This window comes from Melospiza georgiana, unplaced genomic scaffold, assembly GCF_028018845.1.
Source record: "Melospiza georgiana isolate bMelGeo1 unplaced genomic scaffold, bMelGeo1.pri scaffold_29, whole genome shotgun sequence".
NCBI classification, from domain to species: Eukaryota; Metazoa; Chordata; class Aves; order Passeriformes; family Passerellidae; genus Melospiza; species Melospiza georgiana.
This window is the reverse complement of record NW_026652215.1, coordinates 5,932,613-5,953,724: the sequence shown is the minus strand read 5'-3', so window position 1 is coordinate 5,953,724 and position 21,112 is coordinate 5,932,613. Positions and strand designations below refer to the sequence as shown.

The window sequence follows — 21,112 nt, the reverse complement described above, 5'->3', positions numbered from 1 at the left end:
GTGCAGGGACCCTGAGATGTGCAGCTCTGTGGGCAAACCCTATTAGCTCTTGATGTTTCTACTGGCAGGAAGAAGTCTGGGCTAAATACCTTGATTTCTGTGTAACTGTGTATTCAGTGAAAAGTCACTTAAGGATGTGGCTAATTAAAAAGGATTCTTGTTCCTGCCTTTAGACTTCAACCTCAGATGTTTCCCCACTGCTTACCCTTGATAATGAACCACTCCTTAATGGGCTTGGATATGCTTAGGGAGACATTCAGAGCAAGGTGGCTCTTAGGGAAGCTGTGTCCGAAAAGGACGTGTGCTGTGTTGCTATCCTTGAACAATCTCATTTCAGTAAAGCCAAAAAAGGAAGAAGGAGAGTGAGACACTGCCTCACTGTCTGAAGACAACTCCTACACCATTGCTGCGGATTTGAAAGAGGCCTTTCAAAGAACAAACCAGAATAGACGGTATTTCCTCTGTCTATTCTGGTTTATTCTTTGAAAGACCTTCAAAGAGCAAACCAGAATAGACTGAGGAAATACCCTGGGACAAAGAGGATGCACAGGACTCTGCCCCAGATGACCATTTGGGACCTTTGCCTGAGGATGATGCAGCTCAGGAGACGAGTTACTTCAAGTTTTCTTTCTTTGGAGGCACAGAGGAGTTGGGCATCAAAGAAGGTAACAGCAGAACCCTTCTAACAGTGCCATTGCTAAGGAAGAGCTTCTGGCAGGCACTGTAGGGCAATATGGTGTAAAAAAGGTCAGGATGCAGGGGATTTTCAGCAACAGAAGTCAGTAATTAGGCAGAAGCATTTTGATCTTCATTTCTGCTTGCTAGGGTTGTGGTAGATTATTGAGAGGTGCCTCATGCTTGCATCTCAGGAATTCTGAAAGGCATGCTTTGAGAAGGCATTGGGGGTTTTTGCTGAGTGGTGGAAAAGCTTGTTCTCATGCCCTGAATTCCTCAAACAGGGAAAAAGGTGACACACCAGTCATATCAAGTTTCATAGGAACTCACAATGCTTTTAAGGAAATGTGCATTAATGTAGAGGGAGGAGCAAAGTCCGAGAGCTGGCCCCAAGATCCATGAACATTCTGTTTGTTACTGAATTCTACTCTTGGACCTTTAGAAAAAGGAAATGGAATGACACATGATCATTGGGGTGTCCTAACCTTAGATAAAATGAGGCCATCTGAAATGAAGATGAAACAACATTAACTCAAGTCCCAGTCATGTAGGAGAGAAAAGAAACCCCATGAAGTTATCCCAAATATTAAAAAACCCAATGCAACAGCACAAAGCAATGAGCCCCCCAGACTTGTGCTGAACTGAAAAGGTATTCAGTGTCTTCTGAATGCAATGAGAAATGTTTAAGAATACATAAGGGATCCCTGGAACAAAGTGGAAAATACTGGAGCAGAAATGTAGCTTAGAAAATCTGGCAGGGGCAGACTCTGTCCTTCCTAAATATCTCTTCTCCACTGTAAGTATTTCACTTGAAAGGAGGAATTTTTCCTGATGATTAGAGGAATAATCTGGTTTTGGCTTTTTTTCTCTATTGGTGCTGTCATTGCAGAGCCTCATGCGCTTGGGACAATAAAGCCAGTAAAAGCCACATGGCAAGAGGATCCACGTTTCCAGGACAGCAGTTCTGAGGGTGACGATGAGCCTGAGATGACAGAAATGGAACAGGACCAAGAAATGCAAGTTGCATTTCTCTTTGTTGTCTACTTGGCTGTAGTAGTTGGATGCTGTGGGAATATTAATAGCAGCACTCAGGGAATGGGAAACTGACATTGCACACCTCTGAGCAATGAAAGTCATCTTAGAAAACCGTTTGTGCTGCACAGAGTCAAAACTCCCAGCAGCTCATTGGATGTGAATGTGAATATGGAACGAAAGAGCAGAGCACAGGAAATTAACTAGGTCATTTTGGTTTGACCAACTCCAAACTGAGTTTGGCCAAAAGCCAAAGACACAGTCAGTTTTCTCTTTAAAAGAGGATTTGGAAAATAAAAAGATTTATTTGGTTTCTAGGGAATAAAGCTTTTCAATGTATGGCATTTCTCTGAAGCACTACAGGATTAACTTGTGTTCATGAAATTTGATAGTACAATTTAGGATGCTCAAATCCCTTTGTCCTTTTCTAGGTTTCTTTCTTTACCATGCACAGGAAGTGCTAGAGTTTTTTTTTTTTTTTTGTTCTCCAAAGATGATTAATGCCTAAGAGGTATGATAGAATTTCTTTACGCTCTTTTATTTTTTTTTTCCTTTTAAACCCTTCCTGTAATTCAGTGAGGAGGAAAAAATGCTGCCTAGTTATCAAAGTTTTCTAGTCAAAATTTGCCACCCTCACTTGTGATCCAAGTTGTGGTAGAATCCCGTGAGAAAGTCCTGGCAAAATAAAGGTTAACCAGATTTTCTGGCTTTCTTTTCTTTCAGACAATTACCAAAAAGGAATCTGGACTTTTAGAGTTTACCAAAAACTTAGTCACTTGACAGCTTATGTAGACATTTCGGATCCTTTCAGGTATTTAAATCATCTTTATCTTTTTCCTCTCTTTCTGGTGTTACCGTTAGAAATGAGGAGTGTTCTTGTCAGCCACATATGTCCCTGTGGTTCTTTGTTCTAATGAATCTGGGGTTTCGCTTCTGAATCCAGTGAATTTTGTATTTAGAAACAAAGAAAACAACATCCAAAGGAAACATGCAGAGTCCCCAGAACCTGCACAGGCCACCAAAACAATTGCTGGCTAGATTTTGTAGAATAGAGTCTTAAGCTTAAAGGATGTGCCTTCCATGAGACTGATTCCATAACTCTGCTGAAATGCACTGCTGTGTTCACACAGTTACCGGCCTGCAATCTTCCAGGCAGCCTGATTTACAGGGTGTGTTGAAATGGAGAGCTCAGGCCTCAGCAGGCCTCAGTTCTGGGGGAAGATGTGGGGTGCTGGTGCTGAGCTTCTAATGCAACAGCTGCAATTTCACTGCAATTCAGATTGCAGCATGTTGAGGAAAAGTGCTGCTGCCTTTGATTGTTCTTAGCACACCAGGCTGCAGTAGGGAACATTTCTGCTGGAGCCAAGGCGTGGTGGGGGCAGGAGAACAGGAAGGATGTGAAGAATTGATTTCTGATTTTAGTGCTGTGGTGGTCAAGATTGTTAGAAGTAGCAGCACAATCACAAGTGTTTAAGGCTATTAATTGGATGTTTCTTTTGTGCAGAGGGTCCACAGTTATTTTGTAGATTAGTAGAAGTCAGTGAAGAAAAAGAGGGTTAGGAAGACAGACGTAGATTATTGCTTGAGGTGAGTATGGAACATCTGTTCCCTGGTAAGTCTAGGTGAAAACTGAGCATGGGGAGGGATTGCAGGTATGAATGTGCATGCAAAATTAAGTCAGGACCTCGAGAAGAGCTTTAAATTTGTGATGAACAGGGAAGAGAAGTTTTTTAGTGTAGCGGTGTGTATAACATCCTGTTGTGTGGTCCAGTCAGGTAAACCACTACATCTTTGTGTGTTACAGGAGCAGCTACTTAAGTGTATGTAAGGATAGTGAATGTAGAGACTTCTCCTCATAGTGGATTCAAGAACTTCTCTTTAGAATTTGTTAGATTTTCATTATTTTCTGGAACGCCAAAGGAAGCATTAGGATACCCTATAGGAAGTGCAAGCAAACCAATAAAGTTTTTACTGATTAGAAGCGAATCACGTTTGTTCCTTGAAGGAGTTGCCAAACAAGGTTACTTTCAAAATGCTTTCAAAGGTCTAACAGGGATCAATATCAGCAAACCCTGTTAGGCCATGTTTGGGAGCTGGGGCTGAGGCTCTCGTGCCCTGGGGAGCCACAGGAAGGCTCCAGGCCTGAGTGTGCGGCCAGGCTGGGGCCATTGAGCTGCAGCCCATCCCTGGTGGATGCAAGGGCAAGCAGGAATGCCAAGGGACCCCAGGGCCGGGCCAGGCCAGGCCAGAGCAGTGCCCCCAGCCCTCCAGGAGCGGATGGGCTCTGCCAAGCCCAGCCTGGGCACTGCCCCCAGCCCAGGGACAGGCGGGTGCTTTGCCCAAGGGCTGGGCCCAGAGCAGCAGAGCTGTCACAGCCCCAGCTGGTTCTGGTCTGCGTGCGGCCCAAGCAGGGCCCGTGGGTGCCCTGGGCAGTGCAAGAGCAGCACAGGAACAGTTCCCAGGGCCAGGGGAGGCACAGGGCTCAGCCTCTGCACGGTGACACAGCATGCAGGCTGCAGGGGACAGAGCCAATTGCACCGGGCATGAGCAGCTGTGCGGGGCTCTGAGCCTGCAGCAGCATCGGCCCCAAGGCTGCTCTGTCCCTGCCTGGCTGATGGGCAGCGCTGGAGGCCTTGCAGAGCAGGGGCCATTGCGGGCACGGCTGTCCCAGGAGCTGTCCCCTGGCCCAGCTGGGCCCCACTTGGGCAGGAAGGAGGCTCCCAGCCCTGGCATGGCCGAGCAGCTCCTGCCTCCTCCTGCCTGTGTTCTGATCCCCACGCTGCCTGCTGCCACAAGAGCCCCTGGGCCAGGCTGTCACAGGGCTGCTTTGCCCTCACCTGGCTCCCTGGCACCAGCGCCGTCCTGCTTGCTGCCAGACAACGCAACTGTAAGCAGATAGTCCCTTTCCAGGAATGACGCAGTCACCTCCAGGTGCTGATCCTCTCTTTCTGTGGGATAAACAAGAGCTTGGGGCGCTGCCATGGCAGGGCTTCCCTCAGCTGTCGGCACTTCCAGCCCGGCTCTGCCAGGGCCTCTGGCAGTGCCACGGCACACGGCAGCTCTGGCATAGCAGCTCTGCACTGCAGCCTCGGCCAGCAGCCAGATCTGCGGGCTGGGACTCCGCAGCGGCCGCACGCTTCTCCCAGAGCCCGAGCAGCGGCGGCTCGCTCCCAACACCAAGCCGGGAAGGCGCCGAGGTACAGCGCGGGCTCGGCTCTAGGCACGAACCGCCCCGCCCCTCACACCCGCCCGCCCTTTCCCGCCCTCTGGCCCCGCCGCGCGGCGCCCGCGCTGTCGAGGCGACTCTTGCCCACAAGGCGGCGCCCTGAGCCCTGCAATGGCGCCGCGAACCTTCTGGCGCTCTGGAAGGCGCGGGCCTGGACCTGTTGCAAGCTGGGCCCTACGTCCCATTTCCTGAAGAAAACATATCCTGTCATGCCTGGGCTGTCCACGCTTCCAAGCCTGATCAACAGGAAGAGACATTTAACCTGTGACACACATAGCAGCCTACAAGCTCGAAGTGATGGCCAGGTATTAGAAAAGCAAAGTAGTTGTTGCTAGAATTGTCTTTAAGACTCAGGGCTGGGCCCGTTTCACTGATCTCAGACCCAGAGGGAGGTTGACAAAGCTTGGGAAGAAGGATGCCCATTGATAGTGGACACAAAGGATGCAGAATTTAGGGGCCATAAGGACATCTGCTAGAACTGCCAAGTTAAGGAAAACAGTCCTAAAGTCGTCTCAGCAAATATGCTGAGCTGAGCACCAGCTGGGTAAAAGAGTGTGATGTTTGCAGGCAATGGGACTTTGGCACCCAAATTATCCTGGGCCTGGCCATGGGATGGTTCTGGTCACCAGAACACATGAAAAGACAGCATAATGCAAGCACTGGGCATTGTGCTTCATAGAACCCAGACAAAAAAGCTGGGAAGACTCTGCTGGATTCTTGTGTGGTATCTACCCCTTCTGTTCCTTCTTCTTCTCAAAATATATTGTAAGCCTGATTAAAAAAACTTACTTAGAGCCATGGTCAGTGCCATATTCTGAAAACTTACAGCTGACTTACAGGTTTAGTATCTCACAGAGCAGGTTTGAGGCCCTGGAATTGGAGGGACAGACAAGTGATGAAGTGAGCAAAAGTCCTTCTGGAATAGAGGAGCACCTAGGGCAGGTCAGGCAACACCATGCATGGTGACCACCTCTGTTCCAAGGGAAGGCAGGGTCCCTTCAGGCCTTCCTAAAAGCATCTCAAGGGAAGGTTTCCATCTCCCCTGCCCTCTTTCCTTGACTTTAGCTGAATCTTTCTCTCACTGAAAGACAGGAAGCTCAAGTGTGTTAGGAGAATACTGTGAGCATTGGCAGCAGTGAACAGTCAGTGTGAAAAACGCCAATCACTTGTTTTTAAAATTTTAAAAAGTTTCATAGTAATAAAATAGTTATAAAAATAGTAACACAATTAGAATAATAACAATTTGGATAAATTGAATTAAGACAATATGAGACAATAAAAACAAAGAGTTACGGATGTCCGGGTACCTTTTTCTGGGCATCAGGAGCCTGAAAAAGGACACCCATTAACAAAGGATTAACCCTTAAGAACAATAGCCTGTTGCATATTCATATACTTCATACATGATGCATAAATTCCATTCAAATACAGGATTCTGTCTGGTCAACTTCTTTCCTTCTAATCCTAACAGTGCCTCCAAGGTGAGAAGAAGTTTATTTTTTCTGATAAGAAGGCAATAAATTCTCTTTCTCTGAAAGATTTAGATGTCCTGTGGCTGCTATCTCGCTGCAAGCCCTTTCTGTTAAACAAAGCATCTTACATAGCATAGTTTCTATTTTAACAATTTTTATAACCTAAAACTATATTTAACGCAGTACTTAAGAAAATTAATTCAGCATTGCTTTCTAACACAACACATATAACATTCATTTTAATATTTGCAAAAAGCCAGTCATAAAATACATGCATTTTTCACAATTCCCACTCTTATTCTTTGTAAATCATTTGGCTTGAGCAATATTTCTTATCTATTTGTATCTTCTGGACTATGGCAAAATAAAACAGGGGATTACACAAGGAAGAAATACAAAAACAGTTGTAACACGAAATGAAAGATCTTAATTTCTTCTAATACATTACCCCACCAGCTACATTTTAACATTGTTTTCTAATTTTTGGACTGGTACCTGGATTAATATATGCATATATATTTTTCTTCTTTGATTTTTTTGCTTTTTCTAGAATGACTTTTCTGTGGTCATCAATTTTCAACAATCTGATATATTGAACTTTCCACAAACACCCCCTTCTTTGGCCAATAAATAGTCCAAAGCCAACCTATTTTGATACCCTACAATTTTTGTTTGGCTTAGCTGACTTAATATTAACTCTAATGCTTGGGCAGCCTTATTTGCTACCATTTCTGTAACTGCTTGGAGTCTTGTAATACGACTCAACAGATAATTTGGAGTCAATACAGAGTTAGATTGTTGTGCTGATTTTACCTTTTTGTTTATTATTTGTTTTTTTACCAAATCTTGAACCGTATCTTCAAGATTAAATTTAAAACAAATCCATCTCTCTCCTTTTGGACATTCAGTTCTAAATCTATTACCAATTTTTCTTAAATTTCTTGTAATCCAATAATTTACTCTGTTTTGCCTACAGGTTTCTAATTTGGATGGGTTAGAACAGTCGCTGTTGACATAGGTGTGTGTAATAAAAGAGGAACTTTGATTACTTTCCATGTGATGCTTTCTGTAGCATTTTTGACACAATCTTGCTCGTATCCCAAAAGGGAAAAGACAACAAATGAGTGCCAGAATAACAGAGGTCCAGTATGGCTTATACTCCCACCTCCCATGCCTGTGAGGTTGCAACCCACAGCAGGTGTATTTGATCTTCTCAGTGGCAATATACAGAGGCCAATCTGGTCTTGCCCTCTCTTTCCTTATCACTTTGTCTTAACTAATTTCTAAGCAAATTTTTTTGACACTCTTTAACTGTTGTCTGAAATAAACAGGGCCAGGAGACTTCTTCTCCTTTTTAATGCCTTTGTTAAAAGTGATCAGCTCAGGATTGGGCAGCTCGGTGGGGCTGCAGTCTCCCGTCCTCTCTCCCAGGGCAACTCAGAGGAGGAAGATAAGCACACCTCTGTCCTCTAGGGGCAGAGCTGGGGAATCACGTCCTCGTGGGAGCCTTTAGGGCGTGGTGATCCCGTCCAATGTCAGTTTTCTCTGTTCCTTCCTGCCTGCTCCCGGTTTCGGGACGACTCCCATGCTCAGGGAGAGAGGGGCTCCGAAGGTGTTCAGCATCTCTGCAGGCTCAGCACTCGGCTCCTCACGTCCAGACATCACTCCAGTCTCTCAACTCTTATTTGGCTCGTTGTTTTTGGGGTTTTCTCTATGCGTTTGGAGCCGTAGTCCCCCACAGCATGCTGATCCTGTAGTCACTTTGCATAAACCACCCCCCCAGGTCTCTTCTCCTCACTGTTTGGGAAGGTCCCCACCCGTTACTGTCTCGGAGAAGGGCCATTACCTTGCCCCAGCCAGGGCTTTTACTAATACAAAAACAACCACTAACAACAACGACCTGTAATTACCATAACACAGGCAGCAGCCCAGCAGTAGTGGTAACTTTTTTTCTCACAGAAAAAAATCAACTGAATTTTTGTTCATAACATGGTCTCTTACTGTTCTTCAGGTATCTCTCATTCAACAGGCACTAATAATTCCCATCCACAAAACCAAGTCAGTTCTTTAACACTTTTTGCAATAAGAGCATAAATTTTGTGAACTACAACACTAATTACTCTCACAATTTTTACTTATAACCCAGCTAGCATGTCTAGTATTGGAATGAATCAAATAAAGTTTACTAATGGAAATGGTAATTCCCCTTCTCCTCTGTACAATTCTCAGGCTAAGGTCAGAATACAAAAACATTCTTGATCCTTCTATCTAAAGTTTTCCTCCCCCAAGGAGATGTTTTATTCAGGTAGTGCTCAAAACTAGTGATATAAGCGTTATCTTATTTCTTAATTCAGTGTTATTCTTTGAACATTTCTTGGATCATTTGGGTTTTCTCAAACTCTTGCCACTCAGTTCCCATTGGAAAGTCAGTTCGGTATCACACAGTTTAAATGTGATAGTCTGTTCCTCAGGTTTCTTCACAAGTCCTTTGATTCTGCTGGCATGAATTCACTCTCTTTCCATGATTTTGATTGTTGCTTCAGTAGTACGTGGAAAGGACTTCTTAATAGCATAGTAATAAAAGAAAGATAATACTGCATTAACTTTTACTATTCGCTTTCCTTCTAAACTTTCTGGGTTTAGCTAAAAGCTTTCTCTACAGCAGCCTCTTCTTCAAGAAAAAATCCTTCTCCTTAACAACAAACAAAACAACCACAAAAAAAAAAAGAAACCAAAAAACGTTCTTACTTAAGAAAAACAAACCGCTTTGTGAGGTTTGGAGAGTCATCAATCTCTGCTTTGATTTTATCTTTTAGTGCTAGTCCCCCTCCCCCTCTCTTTCTCTTCACGGCCTTGCTATCAGTGCTGTTCTTGGCCCTTCCCCTGCTGCTGCCATTTCGCTGCAGAGCAGGAGCAGGGGAGAGCAGCCCCGGGCATGGGGACCCTGGGGGCATGCCTTGGATCTCTTTTACCCTCTCTCTCTCTTCTCTCCTTTGCTCTTCTCTCTCTCAGCCCACTTCCTGGGCAAATGCTGCCATCCTGGACTCGGGACCCCGACAGTCTGGGAGCCCCCCCGGCAGTTCTGCCACAGAGCCAGCCTGCTCCTAGCCGGCAAAACATCCTCTGCTACCAAATTGTGAAAAACGCCAATCACTTGTTTTTAAAATTTTTAAAAGTTTAATAGTAATAAAATGGTTAAAAAGAATAGTGACACAATTAGAGTAATAAAAATTTGGACAAATTAAATTAGGACAATATGAGATAATAAAAGCAAAGAGTTACGGGTGTTCGGGTACCTTTTTCTGGGCAGCACGAGCCCGAAAAAGGACACCTGTTAACAAAGGACTAACCCTTAAAAACAATAGCCCGTTGCATATTCATACATGATGCATAAATTCCATTCAAACACAGGATTCTGTCTGGTCAGTGTCAACTTCTTCCCTCTAATCCTAACCATGCCTTCGAGGTGGGAAGAAGTTTGTTTCTTCTGATAAGAAGGCAATAAATTCTTCTTCTCTGAAAGACTTCAGTGTCCTGTGGCTGCTATCTCACTGCAAGTCCTTTCTTTAAAAAAAGTATCTCACATAGCATAGTTTCTATTTTAACAATTTTTATAACCTAAAACTATATGTAACGCAGTACTTAAGAAAATTAATTCAGCATTGCTTTCTAACACAACACATATAATATTGATTTTAATATTTGCAAAAAGCCAATCATAAAATACATCTATTTTTCACACCATGTGAGCAGGGACACCAGAGATGCCATGCCCGGGATGTTGTGCCCATGTGAGCAGACACACCAGAGATGCCGTGACTGGGATGTTGTGCCCATGTGAGCAGAGATAACAGAGATGCCATGACCAGAATGTTGTGCCTGGCTGGAGCCCGCAGTGCCCGACTGGAGGGAGCTGCGCTGGAGCCGCAGGTTGTGCCGGGGGCGGGCAGGGGCCGCAGCCCTGGGCAGGGCCCAGCCATGGACACTGACCCTGGGCCGGGCAGGGGCTCGGGGCCCTGTGGCACCGGGCGCTCGGGGCCTGCTCCCAGTGGGGCCGTGGGGGAGCTGGAGCAGTGAGAGAGCCCAGGCCGAGCATCAGCCCCGGGGCGGGCACGGCTGGGAGGGGGCCCGGCCCGGGGGTCCCGCAGAGCCTCCCTGCTCCAGAGCCGCAGCTGCGGCAGCACCGGGGGCAGCACCGGCAGCTTTGGGGCGCGGAGGAGCCACGGGCGGGCTTTCCAAGGTCTCCTTCGGGCGGGTTTTTGTCCCGGTGCGGGGCAATGCCCGGGCCTGGGCAGGCTGGGGCCGCTGCCGAGCGCCGCTGCCTTTGCCCGGAGCCCCCAGGCAGAGCTCTCTGCTCGGGGCTGGGAGAAACACGGTAACTCTACTGGGAAAATTCAGAGTTTAATAAAGGACACGGGGAGACAAGGAGCATGGAGCAAAGGTTATTACGGCCGGGTGCATCTTGGCACTGAACCAAGACCACCCTGTTATCTTCGGGATATCCCTTAAATACCTTTTCCTTCCATCAGCCTGTTGCATATTCATGGACCCTCATGCATAGTAAACTTTTTTCCCAAACTAGTTTCCATATTCCAAGAACTGTTTAGCATGGCTCCTCCTCGGTTCCACCTTTTTAGAGCATGCACATGCCTTGGTTGTGGTTTTGGTCCTTTTTTGTCATCATCTTCAGTTTTGGCCAATGCCCACACTGCCTTCAGACAGTGAGTGCTGATGGCTGGCACATCTGCACCAGGTGTCTTCATCTCATGTTCATTGGATGTTATCCCATTCGAGCAGGCAACTAAAGACAAGCATAATTATATCAGCTATTTCACGATTATGTCTAAGCTTATAATTAACAACAGAAATAAAAACTGTATCTTTATAACAAATGTTGTAATGCATTTTATACTTTGTAATACTTGGAAGTAGTTTTGTTTTGTATCCCCATATTTTTCCCAAATGGTTTATTCCAGACTGTACCCCCCTCCCTTTACCTGTGTAATCCCTTCCCCTTGCTGAGATCATCCCCAAATCCCCACCCTGGCTCTCTGTCAATCACTCAGCATCCCATCCCCTCCATCTAGAAGCTTTAGTCCAGGATGTCGAGTGATCAGCCAGAGGCCAGGGGTCAGCCCCCAAGCCTTGCCCCATATGCTGTCCTAAATGTCCATCCCTCAGTACCCATCCCTTAGGGTCACTTATTGGTCAATAAAATGTTATCTACTTTGGGTTTCCACCTCCCTTTAAATGTAACCTTGGCACATCTCCCGGGGCTCTTAGCAGGAGCCCCCTGAGGTGTAGGGGCTTCTTTGGGACTCCTAGAATAAAACCTTGGATTAACCCCTGCTAAGAGTTGGTCATTTATCTCCTACCAATGTCTCTGGTGTCTCTTGTGCTGCAAAGCCACCCAGCCCAGGTGCCCTCAGTACCCTCGGGGCACAGAGAGCGTCTCCCCGCTGTCGGCCGTGCCGGGGTTGCCCCCGGTGTCTGCCGACTCGAGACTGGCCGGGGATCCTGAGGGGCTCCCAGAGAGACACAGACAGTGCTGCTGGTGGCAGCACCAGGAAGCTGCCAGGTTTAGGCTTTCTTTGCCAGCAAATTACTGCACTTGGGCTGTGGTGGCACAGGGAAATGTCCAGATCTGGGCATGGGCGGTACCATCAAACACCAGGTCTGAGTGGTGACAGTCTTGGCACCAGGAAATTGCTGCATTTTGTCCTCTTTTTCCAAAAAATTGCTGCACTTGGCTGTGTTGGAACTGAGAAATGTCCAGATTGGGGTACGGGCAGTGGCAGCAAACACCAGATCTTGGCATTGCCAATGCCGGAAGCGGAAATTGCCAGATTTTGTCCTTCTTTACCAGAAAATTGCTGGACTTGGCTCTGCTGGAACAAGGGAATTTCCAGATCTGGGCACTAGTGGTGGCAGCAAACACCAGATCTGGGCAGTGCCAGACCCAGTAATGTTGGAAATGAATTTGTAGAGAATTTTTAAGGCTTGACAGAAGGGTTCTATAGTATGTATGCAAGTGTCGTGATCTGTCCTTACGAATGGGTTTCGTGATGGTTTGTGGGTTGATCTCAGAGTGCAAAAAACACTGACACGGTATGGGGGGTTGCAGTGATAATCAAAACAAATGTACCATTATTGAATAACCACAACAAAATGCGTTGGGGAGGAACTGGCGAAAAGGGAAAAAGAGGGAGGAAGGGAAAGGAAGGTATAGAGCTACCAAACATAGAAACTGTGAAGTTCTTCAATGTCCAGCCAATGGAGTTCACCAGGTCACGTCCGGGAAGATCTCAGGGTTGCAGTTCATCCGAACTCTATTATACTCTTTTTTTTTGATGGGGGAAGGGGTAAAACTTGAAACCAAATCAAAGGTAGTCTATTGTATTTTGGGGGGAAAAAATGGTATTTAGAGAAAGGTACACACAATCCATGTTCTCAGCAGTGGGCGAGAGCCATTGTCTTCTTGGTCCACTGCTCACACCTGCAACATCCATCTTGCTTTGGTCAGCTTGCCTCCCCCACACACCTCCCCCAGGTTAGGGGCCTCAGTCCCAGTCCTTGGAAAGAGTCGGGGGGGGGGCCTTTTCATGTAGGGATTTCATGTCTCGGTCTTTGATGGAGAGGCTTCTTACATCTCAGTCTGTCTGTCACGGCAGTTGTAAGACAAGTGAGGGGTTTTCTGTGGGGACCACCCAAAACTCAGAAGTCCAGCCAGGCTGAGAGGTGGGACAACTTCCAAGGTTATTGTTGCAAAAAGGCAAGGTGCCCCCTTCTTCCTTTCATTGGGTTTGGTGTAGCATACAGCAAACATACCTGTGAACAATAGCTTAGCAATGCCAGGAGCTGTGCTCAGGTCTCGGGGCCCTTGGCATGTAACTTTCTCCAACAGGGCCAGAAACTTCAGACAAGGGTCTTTTCTTCAGTGGTCCCCAATGACGATCATGAGGCAGATGAGAGAAACTTCGGACAAAGTCTCAAACCTACATTGTATGGACGATGTACGAATCTGTGCTTCCACCAAGTCTCACTTAGACACAGCACTTTCCAAGAGTGTCGCAGCTGTTGAAAGCGCTGGGTTTCAGATAGCTCAGGAAAAAATCCAGCTATTGAACCCACAGAAGTACCTCGGCTTTTTATTCACAGGAAGGACCATTGTGCCTCAAACTCTATCCATCAATGAGCACTCCCAGACATTAAGAGACATGCAACAGCTGTGCGGCGTCATCACATGGATCTGACCTCTCCTGGGCCTCACCACAGAAGAACTGGTACCGCTCTTCAACCTTCTACGAGGAAACAGCGACCTGACTTCCCCACGCTCGTTAACACCAGAAGCCTGTGAGACTTTGGAGAGAGTCGCCAACGCCATCAAACACCGCCAGGCACATCAGACAGACTGGCCCCTTCCCCTCAGCCTCGGTATTTTTGGTAAGTGCCCAAACTCCCATGCATTGCTCTTTCAGTGGGATGATACTGCAAAAAAGCCACTCATCATCATCGAGTGGCTTTTTCTGCAGCACCAACCACAACAAACAGTTACCACCCCACCAGAACTTGTAGCCAAACATATTATTAAAGGCCAACAATGCCTCTGGACCCTCGCGGCTTGCGATCTGGCATGCATTTCCCTCTTTTATACTTTGGAACAATTGGATTCTCTATTACAAACAAATGAACATCCGCAAATTTCATTAGACAGATATCCCAGAAAAATTTCAATTCATTATCCTAAACACAGACTTTTTAAAGATTCACTGATTTTGTCCTCAAAATCATATAAAAGTAAAACTCCACTCAAAAACGCTATCACAGAGTTCACTGACGGCTCAGGCAAATCTCACAAGTCAGTGTTCACCTTGAGGGACCCTGACACTCAGAAGGAGGAGTCTGATATCCAGGTTGTTGAAGGTTCCTCCCAGACTGCAGAACTTGCTGCAGCAGTGAGGGCATTTTGAACATTCCAACAGCCCTTCAATTTAATCACAGATTCTGCATTTGTCACTGGGATAGCAGAGTAGGCAGAGTGTGCCCTGCTCAAGAAAGTCCAAAATAAAAAATTATACAGCTTGCTCTCTGAATTAATTTGGTTCATTTCCCACAGAGAGCAACCTTATCACATCCTGCACATCCGGTCGCACACAGAGCTGCCAAGATACATCACTGAGGGCAACCGGAGAGCAGACTTGTTAGCAATGGCAGCAAGTGCCACCCACATTTCCTCTGCTGCACCGCGTCTTTCAACAGGCTCGTCTAAGCCATGCAATCTTCCATCAGAATGCTCACGCTTTGGTATGTCAATTTAAGATTTCCAGAGACCAAGCCATGGCAATTGTCTCCACCTGCCCCAATTGCCAATCCCTCGCCCTCCCTTCCATAGGGACAAAACAAAGAAAATTACAGTGACAACTGACTTTACCATTCATGTTTTTATCAGTGCTCGAACAGTTGATAACTGATTCACTTGAGGACCAGATGGCCACTCCCAGGACACCCCGAAATACCTTAACAGCTGCTGCCACTGTCATTGTTTCCATCTTTCTACCATGGGTTGCAGCTGCGAAGGCCCTCAGTGAGCTTTCTCACCTTGGGTGCTGGCTTAGTAAGCCAACCAATGCTACATCCGCTGCCTTATCAGACCTTCTAGCGAACGAGGAAACCACCAGACATGCCACCCTTCAGAACAGAGCGGCCATCGCCTTCCTGCTGCTCTCCCATGGCCATGGTTGTGAAGATTTCAAAGGACTTTGTTATTTTAACCTGCCATAGAAAAGCACATCGATCCAGGCCAACATCAAACAAATGCAAGAGCAAATAAAAACTCTTCTTACTGAAAACAAAGTTGTGGACATGATGGACAAAACGCTCATGCAGTGGGGCATTCCTGTGTGGGTGGCCCCATTCTTAACAGTTTGTTGTGGGTCCTTCTCATAGTTATTATCCTTCCAGCAGCACTGATGTGTTTTAAGAAAACAATTGACAAAACACTGGGAAATGTTTATTTAATAAATAAAAAAGGGGGAGATGTGGAAGACAGCCACGGAGAAGAGGAACCTGGAATGCCATGGGAGGACACCACTGTTTCAGTTAAGGTGAGGGACTGGTGCAATTCCCCATGGTTCTTTGCCTGTTAATGTTAATGTGCTGCTGTCAATCGACTGCTGTTCGGCCCCCAGTTCCAGAAAGTTCTGTACTCCCCGTTCCTCCATTGGCTTTCTCTGAGAGACCCTTCCCACTCTGCTCCCCCATTGGTGAGTCCCGTGTCACCCCACCTTAGCTCCAGCCCTGACTGCCTCCCCCATTGGAAAATTTGTGCCCTGAACCCCTCCTGCCTTCTTCCAATTATATACCCTGGCCCCAGCCCTGCTCCTGGCTGTTCGTCTCTGGTTCCCTTCAGTAGAGGTTGCGTTCCTGCTTGCTCCTGTTTCCCTCTTCACCCTCACTTCACCTGGACCCTTGGATTTTCCCTTAATAAACCTGGCTGGATCTGCTCTGCGAGGAGTCCTCTCGTCCCTCTGCTGAGGCTTTGATTGCACCATCTGGGCTCAGGGTCTGCTGGGCTGGGGGAGTTGTCAAGGCAGCCCCAAGTGGAGATGCTTTCAGTGCTGCAGGCACCTGACAGCACCTGCCTGGGGAAGCTGCTCTGGCCACCTGCTCAACCAATTCCTTTTCCCAAGCAGCAGCTCCCAGCGTCCTCCTCCGAAGCCCAGAGATGGAGGGAGCAGCTGCTCTCAGCCCTGTCCTTTACCGCATCCCCATTCTCATGGAATGTCCCCCCTCGGAAAGAAACTCCCAGAGAAGAGAAGTGTGATCAGATCCCCTCCTCCCCTGAGCTTGATCACTTCTTTTGTTTCTTAAGGACCCAGTCCATCAGAGCAGTGGTATTGCACTGACAGCTGGGACACCAGCAGGGGATCACCCCACACTGCCCAGTGTGCACCAGGCTCAACAAGGTCTGCTTCCCCCCTGATTCCACCAGGCCTCTTCCCTGGGCTGTGGTTTTGCTGGATAGTGGGTCAGGACAGTGAGAATCTCCTTCATCCATTCATTCACCATTTAGGACCCTGCAGACACTTCCTTAAATTTCTCTCCAAGGTGACCTCAGCCCACCAATGATGTCACAGCTCTTGTCCATCTGGTCAAGAATCTCCCATGAGGACACTCTGGTCTCTCCTCCAATGGCACAAAGCACCAAACCCCTGAGAAAAATCTTCTCCCTTGGGCCCTGTGCCTCCTTGGGTGAGTTCCAGAGCAAACAGTCAAGGCAGTGGCCTGAAATGCTTTCCCGGCTGGGTCATAACACTTCTCTGATGGATCCACTTTGTGCCTGGGGAAAGAGATGTGCAGAACCCTTCACTAATGCCCTGGAATGTCAAACAGGAATCACAGCCTTGGACAGCTTTCAGGAACCACCTCACTGTGGATTTTCCTTCCTGGAGGCCCAGGATGTCTAAATGTCCTCCTGGTGCCTCAGGGCCTGGGTAAATAGGCCCAGAGATGTCAGAGATGCTGGCAGGGCACCAACACCCCTCCTCCTCACAGGGCACCTCTGTTACCCCAGTTAGCTCTGAGTGGCTGCCTGGGGACAGGTGCCCACTTCCCCATGTCCCTGGGATGGGCACATCCTGCTCAGGGCCAGTGCTGGCCTGGGCCCAGAGCCAGGGCCATGACCCAGGTGCTCTGGGAGGGCTCTGTGGCTGCAGGTGTGACTGGATGAGGGGCAGGGCAGGGCATATTCCCCTCTGGACAATGCTCTGGGCATGGAGCTTGGTCAGGTTTGGCATCTGCAGGGAAAGGGATATCGGGTTGTGTGGATGTGGGAATTGTCACTGCTGAGCCATTCCCCAGCCCTCAGCCTTGTCTGCAGGTGATCAGCATTGCCCAGTACTCCCCAGGGTCTGCAGTGCCTGAGATGCCCATCAGCCACCTGATCACATGTCCCTTGTTCCCCTTGTTCTCCCACATGTTGGGTTTGGGGCCAGGCTCAGCTCTGGGGTATCCCCCAGGGAAAGCTCTGGGAGGGGAGGGGCAGCAGGAGATGGGGGATCTGGCACTGGGGCTGTTGGAGGATGGATTGTGTTGGATTGTCCCCACAGGGTCCCCAGGTGCTGTTGTCTCCCTGGCTGCCCCCCTTGGCCCCCCAGGTGCCTGGGCCCTTCCAGGGGCAGCTGCCCCGTGCAGGAAGCTGGAGGGATGCCGGGCAAGGGGGCTGGATCCGTGCCTCAGATGGGGTGGGATGGACTCTGTGCCAGGGCTGGGCTTGTGGCCAGGGCTGGGGCTGTGCCAAGCCGGGCTTTGGCCTGGGGGCTGGCAGGGAGGGTGCAGGGAGGAGTCCCGGCAGGGATAAAGGTGCTCCTCGCCTGCTGCAGCCTCAGGCAGTGCTGCCCAGAGCCAGAGGAAGATGAAGGTGGCTGTGCTCAGCGTGGCCCTGCTCTTCTCCATCCTGCTGTGCCCCCCCGCACAGGCCAAGGTGAGGCACCAGCCAAACACTGTCCCCACATCCTGCCCTTTCTGGCCTCCCATCCTACCCTTTTGGTCCCTCCCCTGTGTCCCATTCAGGGTGCCCAGGTGCCTTCCCACTGACCATTCCTGAGGCCTTTCTTTCCATGTCCCCTCTCAATCCTTTGCCTTTTTTCCTGGCCATGCAGAGGGGTCTCCCTGTACAATTCCCTGACTCACCCCCCACTCCCAGAGCATCTCCCAGTACTGTTGGTTTTGTCTCCACCCGTCCTCGTCCTTGCTCTTCTGTCCCCACGAAGCCCATCCCTTGCCCACCCATGTCCCTACACCTCAATTCCTTTCTCCTCCCCCATACCTCACACCCTGCTCCTTCCATACCCCCAGCCCTGTCCCCTGGACTCTCCATTGACCCCAGATCAGTGTCTTTGGGTCTCCCCCCACCTCAAACAGATCTCCTTGGAGGCCCTGAATGCCCATCCCTCTGCCTGTTCCCTGCTCCCTGCACCCGTGTCCCCTCACAGCCCCACAAGGTCCAGTCCAGACCCAGCCTTTGTTCTCCTTTCCAGGCACTCCTGGAAGGAACCCAAGATGATCTCCAAGAGGTGAGTGGGCTGCTGGCATTGCAGGGCATCCCCTCAGGGAATTGGGGGGGCAGTGGTGTTCCTCCATCCTTTGCTGGCACTGGGGACATCCCAGTGACCAGTGAGGTCTCCTGGTCTCTCTGCAGTTGGATTTAGAATTGGATTTAGACAATGTCGCGGTCCTGGAGATGCCTCTGGTAGGTACCACGAGTTCTGCTGGTGTCAGACCCTCCCCTTGCATGGCTACCACAGCCCAGGCCATCCCAGTGTGTCCCAGCACAGCCCAGTGCACCCCTCCTGACAGCCCAGACAATGGCCTGCCCCAGGGCTCCTCCCCAGGGAATCCTTTGCCCAGGGCCCTGCTGCATTCCAGCCCTGTCACCCCAGGGCCCCCTGGATGAGCCAGGACGCAGCCCCTGCCCCAGCTGTGGCTCATGGCCAGGAGCCCAGTGCTTCTGGGCAGCAGCACAGCAGCTCCTGCACCCCATTGCTGCCACAGCCCCTTCCCCAAGGCCCCCCTGCTCTCCCCTGCCTCCCAGTGCAGCCCGGTGCCCCCAGTGTGTCTCTAACGCTGCCTTTGTCCCCAGCCCCCTGTGGCTGAAGAGCTGCGGGCTCTCCTGCAGCAGAAGCGCCTGGCTGCCTCTCTGGATGCCTAGGTGAGCCGTGCCTGCAGGGACAGGGCTGGAGACAAAGCCCAGCCACGGCCCAGTGGGCTCCAGAGGTCACCTTCTGGGGTTGGTCTTTTAGGGTTGGAAGGACCAGTGTACTTTTTCCTCTCCAGTGGCATGAGGAGATGATCATCACTGGAAGAAACCCCTGAACCCTTTGAGCCCTGGGCCATTTCCCCTGAAGAATCAGTCATACAAATCAATAAACCCTTTGAACAAAGCTTTACTCTGTGTCCATGTGTGTCCATGGATCTGGATTTCCTCCTTTCCAGTGGTCCAGGGAAGTCAGGCCAGGTCTGGGCTTTGCTGCCTTTACACAGTCTGTGCCTTCCCCCAGACAAATGGTGTGTTGGGAGTTGTTGGAGCAGATTCCAGGGGGAGTGGGTTGACTGGAGGGTGGGTGTCCAAGTGGTGAGAAAGGTGGTGGTTCACTGTCAGCGTGGTAGGAATGGCCTGGGTTTAAAAGAAAAAGGAATAATTTCAAAGAAACTTTCTTTTACAACTTTTTCTGCCTGTGAGAAATCACCGTTTACTTCTCAATATTTTGAAAGGTCTATTAAAAACTTAATAAAACTTACAACAAAAGGACTAAATAAGGAAAAAATTATGGCGCTGGGAGCCTCCCCCACTTTGTGGCTGGTAACCACGTGGCTGGCTCATCCACACAATGGCTGCTCTCCCTTTTATATCCTTGCTGTTTCAACAGGCAGCCCTAGCTCCTCCCAAAGGCTGTCTGTTGACTCTCGGTCACTGTCCATTGGTGTAGACTGCTTTCTTGGAACTGGATTGGAGGACAGCTGGTGCTAAGCCTTGCCCCTTAGGAACAATTTGCCCCTCCCCAAATGCTGGACTACCAAGATCATCCTGGGATAACAATGCTGGGCGGGGGGGACACATTGCAGTAACAGAACTATACATCTGTACAACTTTTCTTAACATACTTATCATGTTCACCCTTTAGTTGGGAGAGCCAAACATCTCATTACTCATCTCTAACACTGTGGCATTCACATTCTCTGAAAAAATCCCTTTGCCCAGGATTTTTCTCCTGGGAAGCTGAGACACCTCAGAGAAAAAGGAAAACAAATCTTATCTCATTTGCTTCTCCTGTGTTGTGCTCATGTTCAGAATGTGTTTGGAGATTGTTTACCCACAGGTGATTTGTTTGATTGGATTCTGGTGTGAGTTATTTTGACTCATTGGCCAATTATGGCCAAGCTGTGTCGAGACTCTGGAAAGAGTCAGGAGTTTTCATTATTATCTTTTGAACATTCACTAAGTATCCTTTCTGCATTCTTTAGTATAGTATAATATAGTATAGTGTTCTTTAATAAAATATAATATTGTAAAGTAATAATTTAGCCTTCTGAGAACATGGAGTCAAATGCAATATTGCTGCCTTCGTTGGGCATCCCTGCAAATACAATATAACACCCCCAAAATTATTGATTTAATCAAAAAAATTTAAATGCCAGAAAAAATCTTCATATGTCAAAAGTATGTTGAAATTATTTATTGGTCTGGAAATTTGGTACCCTGGCAGGATGGGACTGCTGGGTCTACCTGTCTACAGGGCCTTGTGGGGCTGTGGGGTTTCCTGGGTGAGGGGCCCTACACGGTCGCCTGTAATGCCTGGCCACAGTGGAGTAGAGCCACCACGGTGTCCTGGGAAAGGGTGAGTGGTTCTACCTGGCTCTGGGGTTGTTCTTGGCCGCTGGGTCCATCGGCTCCAGCAGGACTTGGGTGAATTTTGGGGTGGGCCAGGTGGATCAGTTGTCCCCGGCCATCCTGAGAGCTCACCAGGGCTCAGTCATGTTGGCTGACTCCAGTTCCAATACTGAAGGAACCACTGGTGCTGGCACTGCCCCAGGGAAGCCTCACAGCAGAGCTGGCACAGGGCATTGCCCTGGCAGAAGGGCAGGGAAATTGTCTTGGCCATGAGCAGCAGAATGGCGAGAAAGCCGCTGGTGCAGGAGTTGCCCACCC

General features: G+C 48.7%; 1 pseudogene; it reads right to left on the bottom strand.

Moving 5' to 3' along the window:
* Positions 1-21,112, bottom strand: part of LOC131096400 (zinc finger protein 239-like) — a 193,705-nt pseudogene that overhangs the window by 41,329 nt on the left and 131,264 nt on the right.